This window comes from Triturus cristatus, chromosome 4_1, assembly GCF_964204655.1.
Source record: "Triturus cristatus chromosome 4_1, aTriCri1.1, whole genome shotgun sequence".
Lineage (NCBI taxonomy): Eukaryota > Metazoa > Chordata > Amphibia > Caudata > Salamandridae > Triturus > Triturus cristatus.
The window spans coordinates 12,062,323-12,087,226 of NC_140585.1; the positions used below are offsets into that span (position 1 = coordinate 12,062,323).

The following is a 24,904-nucleotide window of genomic DNA, read 5'->3' on the forward strand; positions in this document are numbered from 1 at the left end:
CCGCCAGCGCACGACGTCCTCCTTCAAGCGCTGGAGGGGGGAAGCAAGTTCCGCTCGTAGCGGGCCTCTGGGTCCAGAGTAATGTAGACACCCAGGTATCGAAACCCCTGAGAGGCAATCTGAATCGGACAACCCCGCGGGAGGACAGGAGCCTCCCCAGAGAGCACATACACACATGATTTAGCCCAGTTGATGACAAGGCCTGAGTTCCGGCCGAATGAACGTAAAACATCAACCAGGACTATGAGTGACTTACGTGGGGAGGCTAGGTACAAAAGGATGTCGTCAGCGTATAGGGACACACGGTCCTCATACTCGGGGGTCCAACGGAGACCACGGATGGAGGGGTGCCACCGCAGCCACTCCGCCAGGGGCTCCAAGGCCAGCGCAAACAGGAGTGGCGACAAGGGGCAGCCCTGTCGCGTGCCCCGGCCCAGCTCGAATGGGGCCGAAACTCTTCCATTCACCACCACCTGCGCCAATGGGCCCGAATACAACAATTTGACCCAACTGATGAAGCCCGGGCCGAATCCAAACTTCGCCAGCATCGCCCAAATGTATGGCCACTCAAGCGTGTCAAACGCCATAGTGGCGTCTAAGGACGCCAAAATGGCCGGCTCCCGCACGAATGGGACACGTGCGAGCACCCCGTGCAAGCGCCGCAGATTAAGGGCCGTGTTGCGATTTGGGATAAAGCCGGACTGGTCTTGGTGGACCAGATCGCCCACCACGCCGACCAGCCTATTGGCCAGCACCTTGGCGAGAATTTTGGGCTCCGCATTCAAGAGCGAGATAGGCCGATAGGATGTAACCCGGTCCCGAGGTCTCCCCTCCTTGTGGATCACCACGATAGTAGCCAGACGCTGGTCCGGCGGGAGGGAGCCCAGCGAGTGGGCCGCCAGGAACATCGCGCGGAGGTGGGGTGCCAGTACATCTGGTCGCAACTTATACAACTCGATAGGGATGCCATTCGGGCCCATGGCCTTGCCAGAGGCAACCGAACGTATGGCGAGGGCAATTTCGTCGGATGTAGGAGCGGCATCCAGCGACACCCTGTCCTCCTCCGAGAGGGAGGGCAGCGCGATATCCCTAAGCAGGGAATGGGAGTCCTCCTCCGAGCAAGGAGAGACCGGAGAATACACCTCGCGGAAATAATCCGCGAAACAGGAGACAATTTCTTCTGGCTCGGTTACACTCACACCATCCGTCCTCTCAATCAGCGGGACCACACGATTCACTCTCTCCTTTTTATCCAACCACGCTATCAGTTTGCCCGCCTTGTCACCCACATCATACAGTCGCCCCTGTTGCTCCCTACTGAGGCCCCTGGCCGCCTCCGTAACGAGGGCCCTGTAGGCCGCCTGCTTAATTTTGTAGGACATGTAGTGCAGCATCCGTCACTCCGCCCTCTAAATCACCCTCCAATTCAGCAATTTCGGCCTCCACCCGGGTAACCTCCTCCCGCTCGCGCCTCCGGGCATGGGAAATAAGGGACAGGGCCTCTCCTCTGAGAACTGTCTTGAAGGCTTCCCACAGGGAGATAGCCGAAGGGACGGACCCCACATTCTCATCAAAGTATCGCTGCAAGGATTTAATCACATCAGCGCGAATGGTGGGGTCGCGCAGGTACCAGGCATTGATGGGAACTACCCTGCCCTCACCCCTCGGAAGGACATCAAAATGGAACAGGAGCGGGGAGTGATCTGAGATACCCCGCGCCAAATGGCGCACCTCCCCCACCCTCCCAGCATAGGCCGCCGGGACAAGGACATGATCAAGCCGTGAGAGGCTACCATGGGCCCCCGAGTGGAAAGTGTACTGCTGCTGCGTGGGATGTTTTAAGCGCCAGCAGTCCACCAATCCCAGTGTATCCAAGAGGCCGGATAGCCACGCCTGCGCCCGGGGGAGGTCCCTAGGGGGGTGACTATCCAGCGTCCCAGAAACCACCGCATTGAAGTCCCCCCCCAACCACTAGGAGTCCCCCCGGAAGGCCCAGGAGGAGGCGCCCCAGGTCTGCAAAAGTGGTCGCCTGTAGCCCCGGTGGGACGTATACTGATACAAAGACCACTACTTTGCCTTCCATTCTCCCCACTAAAACAGCATAGCGTCCCCTATCATCATGGCGCACCTCATCAATTTCCAACGGGAGCGAGTTCTTCACCATAATGCCCACACCCCTTGAGCCCGACGTGAAGCCCGAGTGGGCCACCAAACGATAGCCACGCCGATTCATGGCACAAAAAGAGTTTCCAATAAGGTGTGTCTCCTGCAGGAAGACTACATCGGGTGAGATTCGTTTCAAATCCTGCAGGACCACACCTCGTTTGATCCTATCCCCCAGTCCATTAACGTTCCAAGACAACAAAGTCAAATCCCTACCCCCCATCACACACAGGAGCCATCAGTCGTCCCCCGGAGAGCACCTTAAAAACAATACAAAAAAGGGTTTGCCTTGTGGTAAAAACGAACAACACCCCACCCCAACTCCCCCACCCCAACAGAACTCCCCCCTCCCTGCACCCCTGCATGAGCCCAAACAGCCCCCCCAAAGTGCAGTGTGCCTGTCGCCCCATAGACGGTGAAACTAACTAGACCCCCAGAGGAGGAGGGAGAACCCCCAAGAGACCCCACACGACCTCCACAGGAGGAGACTTACTCGAACAGACGAACAGTCAAAAGTGACATCAATTTTGTCCAGAGCGAGGCATAATATTAGTCCCTCAGTCCTGATCCGGCGGGCCCTCTCCCCCCACCGCTCCCCCCCACCCCCCCGATCCCGATCCCCAGGCAAGGTATCTAGCCAGTCCCCGGCTGCTTCGGGACGATCAAAAAAGTGCGTGCGGCCATCCAACTCCACCCGCAGCTTAGCCGGGAAAAGCATAGCATACTTGAGATTTAGGTCCCGTAGACGACGTTTGACTCCGAGAAAGCTTAGTCTCTGCTTTTGGACCGCTGGGGTGAAGTCAGGATAAAAATTTATATCCATATTGTCGAGTCTGACCGGCCCCTGTAGTCTGGAGGATTGCAGGATAGCGTCTCTGTCCCGAAAGTTGAAAATCCGGGCGATGAGAGGCCTCGGAGGGGCTCCGGCCTTGGGCCTTCCCCCGGGAACCCTGTGGGCCCGCTCCACCGCGAAGAATTTACTCAGCCCCCGGGGCTGGAGATGGGTGAGAATCAAGTCCTCCACGAATAGATCCGCCGCCGCCTCCTCACGTCCCTCAGGCACCCCGAGAATACGGACATTGTTCCTCCGGGCCCGACCCTCAGAATCCTCCAGGCGACGATCCATCAGCGCGCTCGCCTGGCCGAGCCGGCGCACCTCCTTTTGGAGGGCTGCCACATCCGTCGTGAGGCCCGATGTGGTGTGGGCCAAAGAATCGACCCGGTCATTAGTCTTGGATAGATCGGCCCTTACCAGGCCAACATCCACGAGGACCGAGTCAATTTTCTGCGCCAGTGTATCAAAACGCTGGTCCACCGAGGCCTTCATCTCAGCGATAGCGCCCATTACATCCCGCAGGGTCAGATCCGCGGGCAGAGCAGGAGCATCAGTCGGGCCCTCAGGGGACCTACGCGGCACCTCGGGAGATCCCTTCTGGAGGGTATAGCGGTCCATGCTGTTAGACTGGTGGACTGCGCCACGTCGGGTCGATTTCACCTTTGCCCGATCTCCATCTTGCTTTGTGGACATGGTTCCAGTCCCACGGCCGTGCCAGGCACGTCGTAAAGGGCGGGCAAGCCGGTTCACGGGATCGGGGGGGGGTCACCACAGGGCCGCGGGGCAGGTCACAGCCGGCGGGCCGGCAGGGCACCCTAACGAGGCCACACCACCTCACAGTGCCCCGCGACCCAACCTCGCCGAGACAGCAAGGAGGGTGCGAAAGCGAAAGTGAAAGTGCGGGGTACACGAGCCGCCGCGCCCAGCCCGCCGCTGTTGTTCACTTTGCCTCCGGATCACCCCACAGCTCCAATCCGGGGTCCGGCGTGGAGAAGGCCGCAAATCTCAATCGGTGCTACCGCCGGAGTCCGAGGTCCAATTTGGAAGCGGAAAGCGGGTGCCACCTCAGCTCGGGCTCACCAACACAGTCCCCTCATCTAGGACAGGATATTGTCAGGATATATGTAGGAGGTCGCGGAGGTCCTCGGGAGCCTCGCACCTACGCGGCCATCTTGGTTGCGCGCTAGGCTCCTCCCCTCCAATGTCTATTTTTAATGTGGTTTTTACCCTTTTGTTCCTGCTGCTTTAATTTTTGGTGGGATCAGATGTCTTCTAATCATGCAAATATCAGGACCCTCTAGTTCTTGTCTTTTGTTTGCATATTTGACTATTAGCCTGTGTATTGCATATCGCACCTGATGTGAAAGTTTTCTACATGCCCATGATAATCTGTACCATGTGATTTCTCTATTGAGATGTTCTAGATAAGGAATTTAGGAACACCTAGATGTAATCATTGAGAAAAAAAATGTGTTTGCCCCATTACACAATGCCACCATATGTGAAGACATCCATGTAGATAGAATTCTCGTGTAGTTATCTACCCTTAGATGATGGAGGCTCTCACACGGAAACCCAATTGAAAAGATTAGAGACTCTGTTTTACCTACTGCCTTTATATTTGTATTGCTTTTTGAGAATGACAGTGTATTCTAGACCAAAATTGTCCCATGGCGTGTGGCCACTCCTTTGAAAGACCGCAGGCCACCTGTTTGCAGTCCCCTTGTTATACAATGAACTGTTAAAAGCATCGCACTTGCTTCATCAGAAGGCGTTCAACATCAGAAAAGAAGGAGGAGCTGGTTTTGCCACAGAACCAGAATTTCAGTGCACAAGAGCGCCTGTCATGTGCTGGTAACCTCTGACAGTGTGCAGTCCCTTGAGCCCCTTGGCCTGAGTTTTTGGCCACACACCCCCCTCTTTTTCCTTTGCTCCAATGGAAGTGCAGTGCACCGGCGGATCCAAGATTGACAAAAGGCACTAATTCTAGGGCCCATGAAAGAACAGCCCGAGCGTCCTCTGACACTAAATGATGAGTGTTGGAGCCTGAGAATGGTCCCGGGTCTGCACGAGATGACCTATGCCCTTGATCAATGGAGAGCACACTACCTGTAGTGCCTGCCGCAAAGGAAAGATACTGGCGCACTGCCTTGAGACATTGAGAGGAGCAGAGCCCAGAGGGGGCGTCCCCGGGCCCGGTGCAGACGAACACCAGAGTTGGGCGAGGCAGGAGGACCGAGCGGATTGGTGGGCCGGCCCCCCTCACAGGAACCCAGCCACCCATCGTGAACAGGCCCCGATGCAAGAGCCGGATGGGGCCCCCCCGCCACGCCGCTGATCGCACTGAAATTAGCCTTCCCTCTTCCCCCACCAAGGCTGATGGCGGACCTGCCAGTGATATTGCTGGGGCCAGATATTAGAGACTGTTGGTAGTGCTCATCTCCCTGCTGAATCCAGTCGGTAGAGAGCCCCGAGACTGCGACGTCTGGCCAGCGCGCACCCGCCGCGGCGGTGGGCACAATGAGGAAGTGAGCAGACTTGGAGCGAGCCCTGACTGTTGCGGGGGTAGCGCGACCACCATAGCTGGCCCTGGGCCGGCGGAGAGTGGGGACAGCGAGTCTGAAGGCGCCGCCTAGTGACCATTCTCAGTCACCCACCTGCATCGCCTGGGAGACACCATGGGGTGCATGGCACTCTGATTGGGGGCCTATCTGGAGCCTTGTAGGCAGCGGCCGGGTGAGAACCCTTGGGGAAGACGAGAAGCTCGTAGGCAGGAGCAGAGGCCTCTCTAAGACAAGGAGTACTTAGCGCGCCTACCCGGCTGACACAGCGATGAGACGGTGCAAACAGCTGCCGCGTTCAAGGCCCTGAGCGCGGCTCCGCCAACGCAGTCCAGCAGAGACTCTCCCCCTCCCAACCATTCTCGCTGTGGAGACATTGGGACATGGGTGGGCCCTCTACCCAGCAGCGGCCCTGACGCCCAGAGTCCTGCAGCTGTGTGGGAGCTCCACAGAGAGGTGGAACACCTGAAGCCACGCTCTGAGACCACGCAGTGTGGTATTGAAGTACTGAGGACACTAGAAACGACACAGGTGCGACAGTTCACTGGCACGAATGGGATCCTGAGCCTGGCCGTGCTTCGCAGGCGATGTTGGAGCCTTTGAATGGTGGCCGGCTTGCGCTGTCCAGAGCCGGAGGCAGAGCTTCGTTCATCCTTGCAAGAGAGCGCTGTGGGCGGACGAGCCCTACGTCAACCAACACAGCGTGTCGAGGTCGCCTGCCTGCGACAAGATGGCAGCCGCCGCCAAACAACAAAAGGAGAGGTCAGTGAAGGAGCTCCTTCTTAAACCGCAGTCAGGAGGGCCTGAGACACCCAGGACGAAGGGGTTTTCCCCGACAACTCAGTCAGGGTGACATCGATGGCCGAGTCACGCGGGGCATCCTCGAGACCCTATTCGCCACTCTCACTGGGAAATTCCACACGATGAAAAAGGAACTGACTGCTGAGCTCCGCGAGCTGCAAAGAGACATTGATTTAGTAGGGGATCGTGTGGACGACCTGGAGACACGAACAGCAGCCAGGGACGAAGAGTTGACTCACCTTCAGCAAGAAGTATTACACCTACGGGAACAGCAACTTGACCGCCAGGCCCATGCGGAAGATTTGGAGAACCGTTCCCGACGGAACAACATCAGGATCCAGGCCTGGAGGGAGAAAATATTGAGAGTTTTGTCGAGGACCTTTTCCGGCACATCCTGGGAGCCCCTCCGGAGCACCGAATCAAGCTAGACCGGACACATCGGGTCGGGTCCAAATGACCAGCCACGGGCCTGCCTCCAGACATCTTGACCTGTGTCCATAATTTTCAGCTCAAAGAGCGTATCTTTTGAGAAGCCCGAGCTAAACACTCCCTTGAGTACCGATCCTGCAGGCCTCTCCTATTTCAGGACTTGGCGGCCTCTACCCTGCAGAAAAGGTGGGAGTTTTGGCCCGTCACAGAGTTTCTCCACTCCAACGGGGTCCCCTATTCTTGGGGACACCCATTCAGGATTATTTTGTTAAATGGGAGGGCAAGCTGCGGCAGGTGTGTTCTCTCCAGGAGGCGGCGTCCCTCATGCACCTGCCGGGCGCGGACGGCACCGCGCCAGAGAGAGAAGCATCTCCAGGCACACGCAACAATGCAGCAGTGGGGAGGTCCCCCTCACAGATCCACCCTGACCCGGAGGCCATGGCAGAGGAACACAGGGCTTTTGTCAAGAATTCCTGTCATACAAGGGAAACACGCCCTTATGTAAACAGGAGAGCTGTTACATAACTCAAGGGAAACACGCCCTTATGTAAACAGGAGAGCTGTTACATAACTCAAGGAAAACACGCCCTATAAAGGGAGGAACCGGGAGGTACAAGGCTGTCGGATATTGTGTTTACACCGACGTACCTGCTTCGTGAAGAGCAGTGTTCCGGAGTGGTGCTCCAGTAAGGCAAGAACGGAGGTAGGTCGAGTCGTTACTCCCTGGGCCGTGTCTTGCCCCATCGTCACCTGTGAAGGACCCGGAAGCTCTACCGGTCAACCATTGAGCTTTGCTTTTTGACTCGGCTGAGTCCAAGCGCAGTGGCGCTTTTGCTGGTTGGAGTCGTAACTCCCAGCCCGACCAGAGACACAGGGACTGCCAGCTGTAACGCACACCAGGAGGTGTTTGCCGCGTTACAGACTCGGAAGTCCACAGGATCGATCGAGCGGCTGCTCTCGGTTCAGTCTTCTTGCTTGTGATTGGGGTATCGGTGACGCATCACCAGGAGGTGACTCCGCGTCCCGGTGCAGTCTGAGGAAGAGGTTGAGCGGCTGCTCCCTTCAGGTAGAGACCCCGGCTGGGTGTTTCCCTGACTCCTCGATTCTCCCCAACACTCTTTGTGCCCCTCACAGCCTACCGATTGGCATTGTCGGCCATTTCATTTCTGCCCTCTGTTGGCATACGCCGGGATCGGCGTATATGCAGAGGACGGTTAGGACCATCCGTGCTGTGGGCTGGTAACGTACTTAGCCTGGAGGATTCCAGTGACTATAACTTTTGTTTGTTCTTTGTATTTTATTTGCCTTCATTAAAAGAACTAACCCTTCACAAGTGGTTGCGTCCTCATTGTCGTGTCTGTTAAACGATCCTGAGACGTTCAGGGCGTTACAGCTTTCCTGAACTCACTGGCCGGGGACTCTCACGTGGTTGACTGAGGTGATGGGGCTCTGATACATTTAGCTAACTTGCCAACGGGATGTGCACCACCTTAACATTCTGGGTCTGGAGGGGGCGGGGCAGTGGATGGTTCCTGCAGTCCGTCTTATGTTTCTCCATGGGGCTGAGTGCCCAGGACAATGGTAAACCTTCACTGTTTTCATTAAATATTATATGTTCGGGTCTGATTAGTTGGGGTTCCCTTTTCCCCCCTCACACTGCCGTAGTGGGATCCTTGACGGCATGGGCTTCATTCTTTACACCTGGGCACAGATGGGTGTGGTGCGGGTCTTGTGGCATCTCTATGGTTTCCCCGGGGATGACTTATATTAAAGTAATATCCCTGAACGTCGAAGGGCTCAATAACCCTGTTAGACGACGATCCATGTTGTCATATTTGGAGAACTGGGACCCTCACATCTGTTTTCTGCAGGAGACACATCTCTTACCCACAGATACACACCGACTGCGCTCTAGGGCTTTCTCCCCCCCCCCCCCCCCCCCCCCCCCAACCAGGTTTTTTTCCTCCCGGGCCACAAAGACAGTGGGGGTAGCCATTTTGGTCTCCAGTAAGTTCCCAGGCCGCATAGGTGACAAACAGGCAGAGATTAAAGGCTGGCTGTTTGCATATTCCTTTACGCTGGGCATCTCTAGTTTCACAGTCGCCACGGTCTATGTCCCTAACGAGGGTCAGGAGGGATGCAGTGCACGAGCTACCTGGCTTACCGGACAGGTCGATTATACTGGGAGGGGACTTCAATTTGGCCTTTGATGACTCAATCGATAGATCGATGCACAGATGGGGCCAGGCGGGAGCACTGTCCACTTCAGGGAAACTTTTGTTGAGTGAAGTGGGCCTTACAGATGAATGGAGGCTTTGACACCTGCGCTCCAGGAAATACACATTCTATTCACACCCTCATAAGTCCTATGCCCGGATCGATTACATCCTCACATCAGATACACTGACCCAACGACTGCAGGCAGCCGACATATCCTCATGCCCACTCTCCGACCACTCTGCAGTGCAGATTACGCTGACCTTTTTCACCGATCGCTCTACCCGTAGATTCTTGCGCCTGCGTGAAACTATGCTTCAACGCCCCACAGTGGTCCAGCAGATTGAATCTTGCATTGCTACTCACCTTGCCCTTAATGATACCCCTGCAATGCAGATGACTGCCCTATGGGAGGCCTTGAAAGCAGTCGTCTGAGGGGAATTTTTCGGTATTGCAGCCGCGGATAACAAAGCTCAACCTGATAAGAAGGAACGACTTAGTAGGGAGGTGATGGAATTAGAGCGCATTCACCAACAGACTGGGGCACTTCGAGTTTGGAGACAACTCAGGGCAGCCCGAGCACAGTTGGCGGGCCTAGACGTGGACAGAGCCGAGTACGCGGCCCTCCGGCTGAAGCACACTTTCTACTTGGGAGGAGATAGATGCGGTAGACTTTTGGGCAACAAGCTACGGGCGCAGAGGTAACGGTACTGTGTCCCTGGGATTCTGGATTGGCAGGGTCAAGTGCTTGACACTGACTGTGAAATCGCAGACGCATTTTGTTCCTTTTACGAGGACCTATATACGTCACAGTGGTTACCAGCCAATGGTCCAGCACAGTACCTCAAGGGTTCTGCAACGGCGAAACTCAAGCCGACGAACTTGGAGCCCATATAGAAGTAAGGAAGTTATTGCAGCCATCTCTCGCTTAAAGCTCCACAAATCCCTGGGACCGGATGGCTTTTCGTCCATTTTCTACAAAAAAATTTGCCCAGTCCTAGCCCCCCTAGTGGTATGCCTCTTCAATTCCATAGGGCCGGAGACAACACTGCCCTCCACTATGCTGGAGGCTTTGATTACGGTCATACCCAAGCCTGGTAAGGATCAATGTTTATGTGCCTCTTTCCACCCTATTTAGCTTCTCAATGTTGACTTAAAGATTTTTACCGGGATTCTAGCTTGGAGGCTCTCTTCTCATCTCCCCGGGCTGATAGACCCCGACCAGTCTGGGTTTGTACCTGGCCACCAGTGCTCAGACAACACCAAACGACTCCTCCACCTGGTGGACCGATCGGATCGATTACCGGCGGAGCGTATGAACTTCTTTGTCGATGCCGAGAAGGCGTTTGACAGGGTCCATTGGCCCGATCTCTGGGTCACCCTGTCTCAATTCGGTCTTCCAGACCGGTTTATTCAGTGGGTGTTCTGCAGCTACGAGAATCCCGTGGCCACGGTGCGAGTGAATGGGACTGCCTCCAGAGACTTCCGTATCTGCAGAGGGACGCGGCAGGGTTACCCCCTGTCGCCACTCTTCTTTGCTCTATATATGGAGCCTATGGCCCAGAGGGTTCCCGCGGACCCAGCCATCAGGGGTGCACAGTTCTGGGGGATGGAGCACAAGCTGAGCCTTTAAGCGGATGATGTGGTGGCCACGCTGGAGCAGCCTAGGGAGACATTCCCGACCTTCCTGGCAGAGCTCGACAGATTCGCCTTTGTCTCAGGGTTCAAGATTAACGTGCACAAATCCCAGGCACTTGCTCCCAACATGCTACAGCTCCTGCAGCAATCATACCCTGTCCAATGGGCCCGGGAATCTCTCCCATACTTGGGGATGCAAATCACTGCAGCCGTCGACTCCACTAAAGCACTAAACTACACCGCTTTGCAAATGACCTACTCTCACAGCACTAGCTGCAATGTACTTCTTTGATCCAAATTGATAGTACCCGTCTTCCAAATACAAAGTCATTCCCTTCAAAATATCAATGCCAATAATATATTCAGAAAGGGGTATAATCAATACAGTATATTCTCTTTTTGGTGTTCTCCCTATTTTCATGTGGACCTTGGTCTATACTGCCGGTGTCTCTTTTCCACCTAAACCTGTAATGGTGAAATACTGTCCTTTTAAACTTTTTGGGATTTCCATATATCAAAGTGGCCTCCGCTCCGGTATCTACTAAGGCTCGGGCCCTCTGAACATTACAATGTTTCCAGTGAATTTCTATTATCAACATAAGGTCTATTATCTTTGCGAGCCCATCTCTGCCCCGGAGCTTGACCTATTTCCTAATCTTCCTTGTATTTGTTCCTTGCCCAGGTCAAATCTAGATGCATTCCTTCATATCTTTTAGGGAGAAATTCCTCCTCTTTCCTTCCCTCAATGAGCCAAACCCTTTCTAAGTCTCTCTCAACCTTCCTGCTGGAGTGGGCAGGTTTATCCCCCTCCTTCCCCTTCGCTTCTCTCTCGTCTGACTGTCTTTGCGCTTTATTTTGTTTATTGACTTTCCTGCTTCCTTCCTTCTTATTCAGACCTCTTTTTCAGTACATCTGCCACATACTTGTAGTTATTCCATCTATCTTTTCTTTTTCCACACCATCATTTAACAGAGCCATAAACGTATCTCTCCTAGACAGCCTGTTATTGTCCGTGCGGGTCTCAGACCTGGAAGGTCTCTCAGTTTTCATCCATTCCCCCTAATTCTCCTAATTCGCGAACTGCCTCGACCACCTGTGCCAAAGTATTACCAGTCTGATTGATCAACAAAGTCATCATCACTTGTCTGTATGCAGGAGGAGCAGTACGTATTCTCCTATTTCGCACAGACGCATTCAACAATCCATCCATTAACCTGTGTGCGTGATCCAGAAAAATTGAAGTTTTCATCACGTCCTCCTTCAGCCTCTGTATAGCATCTCTCAAGGTATACCAAGGTTTCTCATTCGCTGGCCAGTCTGACTGTCGCGTATTTATGACTGCATCCAACCACAGCCAACTGCAACAAACTAATTTGATCATTGTCACTGTAATTCCTGAACTGCTCCTGCACTGTAGAATCAGAGCTAAGCATACAGAATTTCACTGCATGTCCACGGTCTAGCATCACACCAGCAGCACCCAGATCAAACAACCGAACCATCCACGTAAGTAGAGATTCTCCAGGTTTCTGCCGAAATCTGTCTGAAATGTCAGTAATCTCCTGCTGAGTAAAATCCTCCATACTATCCATCGAAACCCCCTGTGGGAAATTCAGACTACCTTGTAGTTTTTCGACGATAAATAGGTTGCGCTTGAATCACTTTGCGTTCCACTGACTCACCCTGCTTCTCAACCTGGTCACGCTTATCAACTTTATCACATTCTCCACTAGAGTCCGAAAACACTGAGGAATCCCAAATGTTTCCATCCCACGTTTCAGGGTCCCAGTCAATTCCAACCTTTGAAATAGCTAAACACACCTTTCTCTTATTAACTTTTCCTCTTCTGTTCCTATACTTATACTTTGCAATGCGAACTGCGGCTTTTTCGACTACAGTCTGATAAGTTTCAAACTTATCTAACAATAATTTATTCTGACAAGTTAACATTGTAGAGGTATTCTTGATTTCAACACACTGTTTCTCTAACTTCTCACACTCACTTTGCGACTGAACGTATTTTTCAGGCATGATGCTATAGGCATTTAAGAGAATCCAACCCCTTCTATCTAATGTAGAGAGTTCTTCTCCTTTTTTCACAGGCACTTTTTGCAAACACGCAACCACTTGGGCTGGCTCAGCGTCAGCCAAATACGCACTCCAATTCTCACTCAATCCAGCACAATTAGCCCACTCGTGGGCAAGCATCCCATATGGGGCCATTTCTCTTTCGGGAATCTCAATTGGTATTTGGGAGTCCACCTTTGATTTTCTAGAAAACATATTTCTTCCCCATTAATCCACCCCTTCGAATCCTGTGAGAATGACGCCAAGGTGTATTGAATCTACTTTTCACAAAAAGGACAGATCTTAACCACAATACTCCCTTAGGCCGTGGCAAAACCCGGCACTCCCCCAAGGCGAGATAATAATACCAATCCAAACGTATGGAATATAACACATATAACTGTATTAATAAACTACTTAATTAAATAAAGGCAGGCCGAATGCATTAGTCACGGCAGACTCCCAATTAACAAATAGATAATTGAAATAAACTGTCAAAATAAAATGCAATATATATATATGTAATATCGAATGAAAGGAATAAGAAATAACAGGAAAAAAAATAGCAAAGAATAGCAAGAATAGAAAGAAATAGCAAAGATTTGGTTAGGAACACCTCACCGACTGATTCTTCCACAACATCTCGCCAACCAAGCTGAGGGGAGTTCGGTCCTGCAGCCAGGCAAGAGTTCAGTCAGGACACAAAGTCCCCACCCGTCCACAGCAATACGTCTATTATGTGGTGAACTTCTGTCCGACCCGCGGAGGCCCCAAGCTTTAATACCATTTCAAACGTAAAACGAAGCTTATAGAAAGCCTTGCCCCCTTCTCATCAGAGAAAACCAGGCTGTCTCGTACCAGTCCGCGTCAAGGTCAAGACAGTGGCTGGCCAAGGCCCTGTATTTTCGCTTTGAGGCGGAGTTTGTACATTCCACAGATAACATCCTGTTCACTCTGGTCAGTGAGGTGCGAAAAACAAGCGAGGAGCAAAACATACCCCCGCCCCCCCCCACCTTGTGAAGCTCAGAAAATGGCAACAGTCGAGAAAATGGAGCCATCTGACTTTAGCGAGTTATTTTATTCTAGCTTTAATGTAGAACGATCTTACATATGCCTGCCTAGCGAGAACAGGTTTGGAGTAGAGCACCCAGTCAACATCAGACGATCCCCTACTCTGCACACATTCGACTGATCCGGAGCTGCACCCTCCTCCCAGCGCCTTGAGACCCTCGTGGGTGAGTAGCGCACTTTACAAAACCCTGATTGATCGATTGATTAACGCTAACTTACACTAATTATCTAACCCGATCTCTTACACTAACTATTTAACCCTAACTCTTACACTAACTATCTAAAGCTAACACTTAGACTAACTATCCAACGCAAATTCTTACACTAACTATCTAACCCTTACTCTTACACTAACTAACCTTAACTCTTACACTATCTAACGCAAACTTACACTATCTAACACTAACACTTACAGTAGCTATCTAACGCAAACTCTTACACTAACTATCTAACCCTAACTCTTACACTAACTAATCCTAACTCTTGCACTAACTATCTAACGCTAACATTTACACTATCTAACCCTAACTCTTCCACTAACTATCTAACGCTAACTCTTCCACTAACTATCTAACCCTAACTCTTACACTAACTATCTAACCCTAACACTTACACTACCTAACGCTAAATCGTACACTATCTATCTAACGCTAACTTTTACACTAACTATCTAACGCTAACTCTTTTGGAATGTTGATATGGGATGCAATCCAGTTACTTCTTAATTCCATTGGAATACCTCAATACAGTATTACCTTGCCGAACTAATCATGAACAGAACATAGGGCAGGGTGCAGTGTATTTAAACAGTTGGAGATGTACTTTAAAGTTTTATTTTTCCTGGTAGTGAAAATCCCACAAATTAGTTTTTCACCACTGTGAGGCCTACCTCTCCCTAAGGATAACATTGGATTACCTTTTTACCTTTAATAAGAGAAAAGGTTTGTTTGGGAGCGGGTAGTAATGTCATGTTTGGTGTGTGAAGAATTGTAATTTAAAACCCTCTGTAGTGGTCAAGTCAGATTATAAGACACAATTCTAGAAATGCCCCTGTTAAAAAGTTGTTATGCAACAACAACTGGTTCTTAAGAGAAGAGAACAATTTATTTTAAGCTAGAGGATGCTGGTCCTGATTAACTAGGATGTGCCAATGAATGGCGTGACACACAAATTATTTGTAAACACAGCAAATAAAATTAATAAGCACCACAGACTTAGAAAAAAAACTATTCTCTCAATAAATCTGACCTCATGCTATTTCTTCCTAAATGGTTCCTTTTTAGGACCCTTACAGAACTTGGCTACACTTGATCCTTTCTCCACCTCTTCACTAAGTGGAGGGGTACTTCCCAGTTCATACTTTGATGACAACATCAAGCAACACGATGTTCGTACTTTGACCGGGCTGTATTCATTTTTTCTAGTCCTGAAGATGACCTGTTGTGATGTTTATGAACAAACCTATTTGAGGTGGTCGAAATGTCAATGATACAAATAGGTGTTCCATACCAATACCTTACAAATGTACTGCCAAGAATTTAGGATGTGTTTGAACAGACTAAGGAGTTCTAAAGGGACACCGCCTTAAGTGATTTTTGTTTCTTGTAGATTGTCAATAGTTTGTTATGTGGTATTACTTTTTATGTGACCACATTTTTCGTATGGTACTGATTTATGTTTATTATTATTATTTTTGTTGAAAAACAGTCCTGTGTCTGTGATGTGTAGCACTTTGCATTTTTGCATTATATGAATGTTATTACGTGGAGAGAATTTCTTTTTCTGTATCTGTGGTGCTTATTAATTTAATTTATGTTTTGAAATCCTGCATATGCCATGTCATTCATTGGCACATCCTAGTTAATCAGGACTCAAATGTTCTAGCTTACAGAACCAGTTTCTGTTGTATAGCACTATTCTCCCAGGTTAAGCAGGAAACTGGGTTTACCCATTAGAATTCATGGAGTTTTAGAAAGTTGCCATTTTGTTGTCTATTCAGGGTCACTAGCCTAGGTGTTGTTGGCAGTTGGCCTTTATGTATTCTTCTCAGATAGCGACACAATCGAGGGCCAGGGTGTTGGCAGGTTGGGCCATCCAAGGCAGGATGGAGAGGCGGAGCTGTGAACAGCCCTAATTACACTTCAAAGACACTGCCGCAGCTCAAAACTAAAGAACTTTGCACTAGCCTAGGTTGCCTGCAGACAGACTGGGGATAGGGCAAGGAGGCATAACTTCCAGGCACCTTCCAGTGGGGAAGACTCCAGACGTTTCTCCCACTTCTAAGTGGATACCAGGTATGAAAAGGGACCCTCAAGCCCACTCTTCAGTACACTCCTGGACCTGTGGATACTATAGACGAAGGACTGCTTGAGGCAGCTCTGCTGTCTGAGAAGGAAGACTGGGCCTGCATCCTTCATCCCCGGCTACCTGAGTGACTCTAAGGGCTAGTTAGTTGGCTGCCTGTTCTGAGCCACAGGAACACAACAAGCTCCAGTGATCCCCCTGCAACTGCCCATCTGTCCTGTTGCACTGAACATGCCTGTACCCTGCTGGCCTCTGTTCGAGTGAGTTCCTTATCCCAAGAGGTGCCTCGCAGGTCCTGGCCCCTTGGCGTGGCATCGGTTGAGGTCTTCCTGGTAGAAAATGAGAAATACTGAAGTTTTGGGCTCTTTGAGACCAAGATCTTACTAACCACCAACGTGAAGCTCCGGTGACCCAGACTCTTCACGCTACAGCGACCGCCATTGACGACCGGCTACAAAGAAGATCTTTTCTTTATAATGAATTCGGATTACTATAGAGATTCGCCCTACCAAGAGTCCTATATTCATCCCGGATGTATTTTAACCAAGGAATGTCATGGTCATGGTCCAAGCCATACTATCCCTTAGGATCTCTCGATTAAGGGCGGTACCCTTGTTCAACCAGACTTTGAGCCAATGAGAAAGGGGGGCGAAACGACAACATGTCAATTTATTGCGTCTGGATTTACCTCTCATCCTAGAGGGGTCCTTATCTGGGCTGACAATAAGGCAGGTGTGACGATAAAAAATGTACGCATTGACCCAAGCGGTAGATTTGTGGGGGCCCGTTGTTATAAGGAAGACTTAGCAGTCCTGTTGGTTGGACTCTACGGTCCTAACTATGATGACCCGCAGTTTTACCACAGACTCTGCACCTACCTGCACCAGGAAGATTGCCTGCCTCAGATTTGGGGGGGGCCTCCTTTAATTGCCTCCTTGAACCTAGATCAAGAGACCCGACCAGCAGCGGCTGCAAAAACCATCACAGATATAATGGACTGTTTGGGAATGGTGGATATATGGAGACATTGCTTAAATACGGGGGGGCGGGTATATGCACTATTCCACCGTACATGACATACCCACTAGGATAGATTATTGGTTAATCTTTAAGAGCCTAGGGTTACCCAACGTGAACCTTTCCCCCGTACATATTTGGATCACTCGCCAGTGATATTGACCATGGAGCTCTGACAATCCCAGACCTCTGCCTTTACTTGGCGATTCCCACCATACTCTCTCCTAGGCTTTGCCTTTAAAGTAGAATTGAGCCAGGTAATGAGTATGTTTTTCTCAGACAATGTAGGCTCGGTCTGGGAAACATTCAAAATTTATATCGGGGGGGATGGTTATATCAAAGCACTCAGGGGTACTGAAATCCCTCCGGAGTAGGTTAACACTCCTAGAAAAAGAAATATCAGAGCTAGAAACGAAACATCAATGGTTGGGAGATAAACAAACGTTAAGGTACATCCAGGTTAGACTAGAAGAATACAATGAAATAGCAGGCCAGGAGTTTCAGCATATGGGAAAGTATGCGGAAGTCAGAGCATACGGAGAAGGGGAACACCCATGGACAAAGCTAGGGGCATTGGTGCACCTTAGGAGAGAGGTAGAGACTCTGTTGGAAGTGTTAAATGAAGATGACAAACCCCTACATGAGCCGCACCATATAGCAGAGAGATTTTGCAAATACTATGCTGAGTTATATAGGTCTTGAATAACCCCGGATGAGGCGGCCATGAATGACTATTTGGAGCACATTAAAATGACGTGGGAGCATCTGATGGCTCCGCTGGAGCCGGAGGAGATCCGTGCAGCACTGGCAGGTATGCAACCCGGGAAAGCGCCGGCGATGGATGGCATAACTGTGGCTTTTAAAAAGCATATCAAGATGTCCTGATACCACACCTAGTCACGCTCTATGAATACAAAACCCCTAGCACACAACAAAAGATAATAACATAGTGTTCTTCATATCAGGATTACAACAACAACAATTCTGAAAGAATTTTTTGATGCGAGACTTTTTCTCATTGGTTGTCTTCTAGGTCCTCTTTAATAACCAAAACTGTGATTCGGTAAGAAAGTCAATGTCAAATGCCAACACGTGTTTCGTCGCCTTCTCAATTTACATGCGACTTTTTCAAGGCTAAAATCAGATCTAAAGAATCAAAGTAAATACTCAATAACCATAGTCCTGATCATCTATTTAAATAACATCACCAAAGTTCCTCCACCGTGTCAGAATACACAAGTGCAAAGTACATTCTGATTCGCATTTACCAAGTACAAAGGAGAAAGGCTACGTGGAATATAAACGAGTTCGTAAATAAGCATAGAGAAAGGAAAATGGACAAAAGAAAAGTCCAAAGGTGAATGATTAAAAGGTCACCACTATAAATTTGTGCGGTGACAATCATAGCAACAAAGAATCTCTATTTCACCTGCACCCGTGAGTGCCCTGCCACCCCCACGTGTATTGCAAATCCGAATGCCACCAACCTGTATTGGCTTCAATATGTACAAATGTGGGGTACATAAACATACACTATATCAATACTAGTGCTCCAAATCAAAATAATAGTCTCAGCATTATGAACCAGTATATGTAAATGAGTAAATAAACACTTACTCAACGTGTGGTGTTAATTCCGACCCACACGATCCTGCGGCGTGAGTAGTAAAACTTAAACGGATATTGGTAAAGTATGCAGTCATGAATCGCGTTGGTAACTGTAAAAGAATAGAATCAAGTGCTAGTAATACACCTAAAATCATAGTAAGTCTAAGTCCGCTCTACTATCTATCAGAATGCTCACTTTTAACATAAGAATCCAAAAACCGCAATATTCGCAGTGCCCACTAAAGCGCGGGGAGAATAGTGATACGTATCCCTCGGATATTATAAGGAAAGAAAGGTTCTTGGTCCCACATAAATTCCAAAACGCTGCCTATCTGTGTCCTACATCGCAAAGCTACATTGGACGGCAAGTACTACCGTCAGATAAACGGATTCAGAAGAAGTTAGCACATAAATGGACAAGCCGCCTCTTAATAGTGCAGCACAGGTCCTGTAACGCTGCATAATTCTACTGGATAAAACCGTCTGGTGATAAAGACATGCCTCTATTGCTAATTGTATCCTACGGGAAAAATCCGCGAATAGTAAACAAATCCAGTGCTTACCGCGTCCTCATCTGGAATCGAATGCAAAGTCTCACGCCGCTTTCCTCGAGTACGAGGACGAAAGTTCTGTAACCATGGTAAATTTAAACAATGTAAAGTGATCACGTGTCAGTAAACTTCCGGTGCATAGACTCGTCGTATGTCGGCGCCATCTTAGAACATATAAATAACTCAAAATGTTGATTGCTCCTATCAGAGTCGGTGAGTGAAAATGTAGCCAGCGCCAATATTCATCATATATAATAACAGGTATATTATCCTGATAAGATCTCCAGTGGACCACAGAAGCGCCGATCTACAAATACTCTATCAGTGTGTGAGTAGACTGAGCGGCCCCTTAAACCTCATTCAGATCAGAACGCACATATTATTGCAACGAAGCCGAAAATCACAAAAGACCTAGTAATGTAACTGTCTAAATACCAGGAATAACCGGAAAGATAACGGTAGCAAGTGTACCCGTTCTTATTCGTAAATATCGGTCAAAAGTCCAAAACACAGTGTATCAATTGCTGTCATTATTGTCACTGCACATCTCTATTGGAGACAATATCAAAGGGGCCGAAATTCGCAAATACAAATATAAAATAGTACATGAATATAGCACATCCTAGCATTAAACCATGTGAGGATTACATGTTGCTACTGCTATGCATGTATTACCATTGTATATCAAAGTAGCTAATTAATGATTAAAAGTGAAAAGATCATATAACTATATTCATGTGTCCACATACAGGCAGTGGTACCACCATACAGTTTGACCTACATTGGAGAGAAAGAAACAGTTACCTCCATAAATAAATGTGTAGCATCCACAATCTTATACATTAATAATAGAAACATAATTCGTAGGTGATCAAAAGCACAATAAGTGCATATGATTTGGTCCAAATATCACATTTGCTGCCTTACATTCTAAAAAAATTCACACAGTTACAAATATGAATTATCACCGCTAAACGGTCACAGAACTATCAGCAACATCTAATTTAGTGCCCAGGAAATAATGTAACTCCTGGTCAATGTTGAGACCCAACTCAGTCGTTTGTAATCTAAGGATCCAAGTTGCTTCATTCCGTCGCAACTGTAGTTCCCGATTACCACCCCTTGGATTTCTGAGTGTTTGTTCAATTCCATAGAATCTGAAGTCTTTATTTCTGCCCTGTGCGCTGCATTGGTCAATGTGTGCTGCTATAGGGTATCTGATGTCACCCTGTTTAACAGCTCTTATGTGTTCACTCATTCTCTCAGTGTGCGGATGGTACTGCTGACATATTTTCTGTTGCATCTGCATTCTATAACATGCACCACATAAGTGCTGGTGCAATTAATATTGTTGCATATTTTGTACAGTTTGTCACCTGGTCCCTTGAATTCTTTCTTACCACTGTGTGTCCACTTGCACGCCACACAATGTCCACATTTGTGGAAATCCTCACTTTCACGGGTAAGCCAGTCAATATTCTTGGCCGGAGTTCTGTAGCTCGGGCTCAGTAAGTTTCTGAGGCAGACCCCTCTTCTGTAAGTAATGTCTGGTCTCAATTTGATATACTCATTAAGGGAGGAATCTCCCTTTAAAATGTGCCAATGTTTGTTCATACTTTTGATGAGTACCTTAGATAGTGTGATGTAGTTAGTCACCATCCTAATCTTAGCGTCTTTGTTATTTATTGTGAATTTAGACTTTTCTTTCAGGGTTTCGTGTCTCTTAATTTTGCTAATGTGAGATCTAGCCAAATTCAATGTTTGCTTGTCATAACCTCTTCTACTAAAGCGTGTCACTAAGCAGCTATCTGTAAATGGAAGACACCAGTGTGTACGCTTGGATGAGGCCTCTCTCCTGTGTGTGCGCTTTGATGAGGCCTCTCTCCTGTGTGTACGCTTGGATGAGGCCTCTCTCCTGTGTGTACGCTTTGATGAGGCCTCTCTCCTGTGTGTACGCTTTGATGAGGCTTCTCTCCTGTGTGTACGCTTTGATGAGGCCTCTCTCCTGTGTGTACGCTTTGATGAGGCCTCTCTCCTGTGTGTACGCTTTCATGAGGCCTCTCTCCTGTGTGTACGCTTTCATGAGGCCTCTCTCCTGTGTGTATGCTTTGATGAGGCCTCTCTCCGGTGTGTACGCTTGGATGAGGCCTCTCTCCTGTGTGTACGCTTTGATGAGGCCTCTCTCCTGTGTGTACGCTTTGATGAGGCCTCTCTCCTGTGTGTACGCTTTGATGAGGCCTCTCTCCTGTGTGTACACTTGGATGAGGCCTCTCTCCTGTGTGTACGCTTTGATGAGGCTTCTCTCCTGTTTGTACGCTTTGATGAGGCTTCTCTCCTGTGTGTGCGCTTTGATGAGGCCTCTCTCCTGTGTGTACGCTTTGATGAGGCCTCTCTCCTGTGTGTACGCTTTGATGAGGCCTCTCTCCTGTGTGTACGCTTTGATGAGGCCTCTCTCCTGTGTGTACGCTTTGATGAGGCTTCTCTCCTGTGTGTACGCTTTGATGAGGCCTCTCTCCTGTGTGTACGCTTTGATGAGGCCGCTCTCCTGTGTGTACGCTTTGATGAGGCCGCTCTCCTGTGTGTATGCTTTGATGAGGCCTCTCTCCTGTGTGTACGCTTTGATGAGGCCTCTCTCCTGTGTGTACGCTTTCATGAGGCCTCTCTCCTGTGTGTACGCTTTGATGCCGTACAAGGCCTTTCTTATGAGCAAAGCACTTGGAACACACTGTGCGGTGATAAGGCCTCTCTCCTGTGTGTATGCGTTGATGAGGCCTCTCTCCTGTGTGTACGCTTTGATGCCGTACAAGGTCATTCTTATGAGCAAAGCACTTGGAACACACTGTGCAGTGAGAAGGCCTCTCTCCAGTGTGTGTTCTTTGATGCTGTAAAAAAGTTGCCTTTTGAGTGAAACACTTTTTATACGTTCCACAGGGATATGGCCTGAGGCTGGCGTGTACTTTTCTGTGCCTCACAAGAAGTGTCTCATTGATAAATCCTTTGTCACACACATTACAAGCAAAGCGTCTCTCCCTCATGTGCATTCTGCGCCGTTTTCTTAAGCAGATATTTTCAGTAAAATTCATCTTGCCGCCGGAGCCTTTATGGCTCTCTATCCCATTCATACTTTCTAGATGTGATTGTTGTGCTGCAAAATAGAAAAAAAAAAGTTCCATGAAGAATATATTTCTTGAAAAAGCTGCATTGTTATAATATGGAGAGGTGAACAGTTACAATTTAGGGAAAAAAAATGTATGTTCTAAGAAGAAGAGTCACACTTCCCTTTGAGACACAAATGGTGGCTAGTCCTCCTACACAAAGTGCGGTGACTTAGTTCTGCAGCAGGAGCATGCTGGGAAATCAAGCGATTCACAAGAAGCACTGTTGGACATGGGGCTTCTGGTTGGCTAGGGTAGGCACCTAAGCCAGGCAGAATCCACCACTCTAGTCAGGGTAAGTCGGATACACACCTGAGAGAACCTGCGCTCACCCTCTGGTAGCTTGGCGCAGGGCAGTCAGGCTTGTTTAAAGAGGCAATGTGCAGAGCGTTTGTGCAACACACTCGCGCAGCAACACAATGAGTACACAACAAAAGGGAATCTACGCAGGATTATGTAAAAATTAATTCTATATTGTACATCAAACAAGACCAAAATGACTTAAATCACGCCGTTAGTGCAAATAATGCAGGTTTCACAGAGAAAAACACATAAATTACTATGAAAACATAGGTCACAGCGCACCTGCGCTCCTATTACACTTCATACGGTAACTGTAGTGAACGTGGTCGACGTTCTTGCATTTAGAAACCAAACGTAGAGCGCAGGAGCACCCACTAAACGCTCGACAGTAATTGAGCTTGAGTCTTCCAGCAGTTCTCCTCTATGGACGGCCCTGCGCCATTCTTGAGGTCATCTCCAGAGCAGACAATGCTGAACAAGAAATGCCCCTCACGGGTTTAGAGCCCTCCGGGGCCGCTTAGATCGCGTCTGTTTGCCCAAGGGAAACCAAGCCACCCGTGAAGGAGAGCAGGGCGGCTTTACCCCTCTTCTGGACCCAACCCGCTCACAGTACCTTTGTGGCTGCAGGGTCACTGTCCTCAGGGCATCTGTAACTTGCTAACAATGTTGTCATGTCGCGGGAGTGGGACCCGACGTTTAGAGCTTCGTGCAGTATAAGCGTTAAAACCAGAGGGCGAGACTGGCTGGAATGAGCCTCAGAATGCTGTCCCGCAGCTTGTTACGGAACAAGGCCTGCCTTGAAGGCTTTGTGCAGCTCACGTAGCTCTGCAGCCTTAGACGCTGTACTGTACCACCTCAGAGCAGTACAAGTCTTCAGGGGGCTGTTCCTCGGGTCTCACGGCCAGAGGGGCCACACCAGTTTGTTCTTGGTGGCATCCGACGGAGGCAATATCTTGCCAGACTCCAGGGGTGAGGTTCACAATCCAATTCAGCTGCAGTGAGCACGCTGGCTCAAGGACGTGCTAGTTTCTCGCTGTTCTCGCTAGAGAAAAAACGCTCACCACATGCTGGTTTGTAAAACATGGAGCACTTCCCTAGAATGCACCAAGGCACTCCCCTGGTCAGAGCGCTGCACTGTAGGCCCATGGTGCACTGTCCTGTAATGCACAAAGTTTTACCTTGGTGCAGAAGGGAGCACTGGCGACATGCTAGCCCTTGTAAAATGGGTTCACCCAGGAGAAGTCTTGGAGAAAAGCGGCAACAAGGTCTTTCATGGCCCTGAGATCTCGAGAGAACAGGGGGCAAGCAAACAAGCCCTTGGAGAGCACTTCGGGGCACAAAAGGAGGTGGCAGGCAGCAGACAGCACATGCAGTTAGGTTGCAAATTGGCAGATCCTCCTCTAGCCCAGCAGCAGCAGGTCAACACAACAAGGCAGTTAGTCAAAATGGTGGTTGCTCCTGGCAGCACAGCAGTCCTCGTGGGAATGAGCAGTTTGTAGAGCCAACAGTGTCTGGCTACAAGTCCCAAGCAGCGTCTAAAAACATGAGATCAGAGCTCCAGTACATATACTCAAAAATGTCTGATGAACGGGTGACTTCAAAGGAACCCTCAGAAGTGTGCAACAATCCCTTGCAGCCCATTCCTGGCTCCAGACGATCAGTAGGAGGTAAATCAGCCCTTTGAGTGAGGGCAGGACACAACCTATTCAAATGAAAGTGTGAATCACCTCTCTCCCAGCCCAAGAAGACTATCAGCATGCAGATGAATGCAGATGTATCCCCTGTCACACCCAGCCCCTTCCATTGGGAAACATGATAGTTGCAGGGGTTTCCTCTGTGGTTGAGTGAGGGGGTCAAACGGTAACCTCAAAGAACAGTGTTCAAAACACCTTTGAGGTCGAGCTTCCCCAATGCAGAATGCTGAACAGCTTTCTTTAGAGCACTCATGAGGCGTTTTGCCAGACCATGGGGCTGGGGTCAAAGGGGAGTGCTTTTTTGATGCTTTATATTGAGGTGATTTAGAACGTTTTTGAATTATCGACTATTAAAAGGCGGGTCGTTGTCAGATTTTAAGATTGCAGGTACAAGTCATGTTGCAAAGATGCCATCTAGGTTTTGAATCACCCTGCTCATGTGTAGTGGATGAAGGGTCTTCTACCAATAGACAATGGGAGTATTGACCAC

The 24,904-nt window shown here is 49.2% G+C and overlaps 2 protein-coding genes across 2 annotated transcripts in view; one reads left to right on the forward strand and one right to left on the reverse strand.

The window, feature by feature from the left end:
- Window positions 1-24,904, forward strand: part of LOC146839300 (uncharacterized) — a 250,346-nt gene that overhangs the window by 115,980 nt on the left and 109,462 nt on the right. The window lies entirely within an intron of this gene.
- Window positions 22,280-24,904, reverse strand: part of LOC146839301 (uncharacterized) — a 133,894-nt gene continuing 131,269 nt past the window's right edge. The window contains exon 4 of the mRNA XM_085651330.1: window positions 22,280-22,407. The gene's annotated coding sequence lies outside the window, so the exon portion shown is untranslated. The remainder of the gene's footprint in view (window positions 22,408-24,904) is intronic.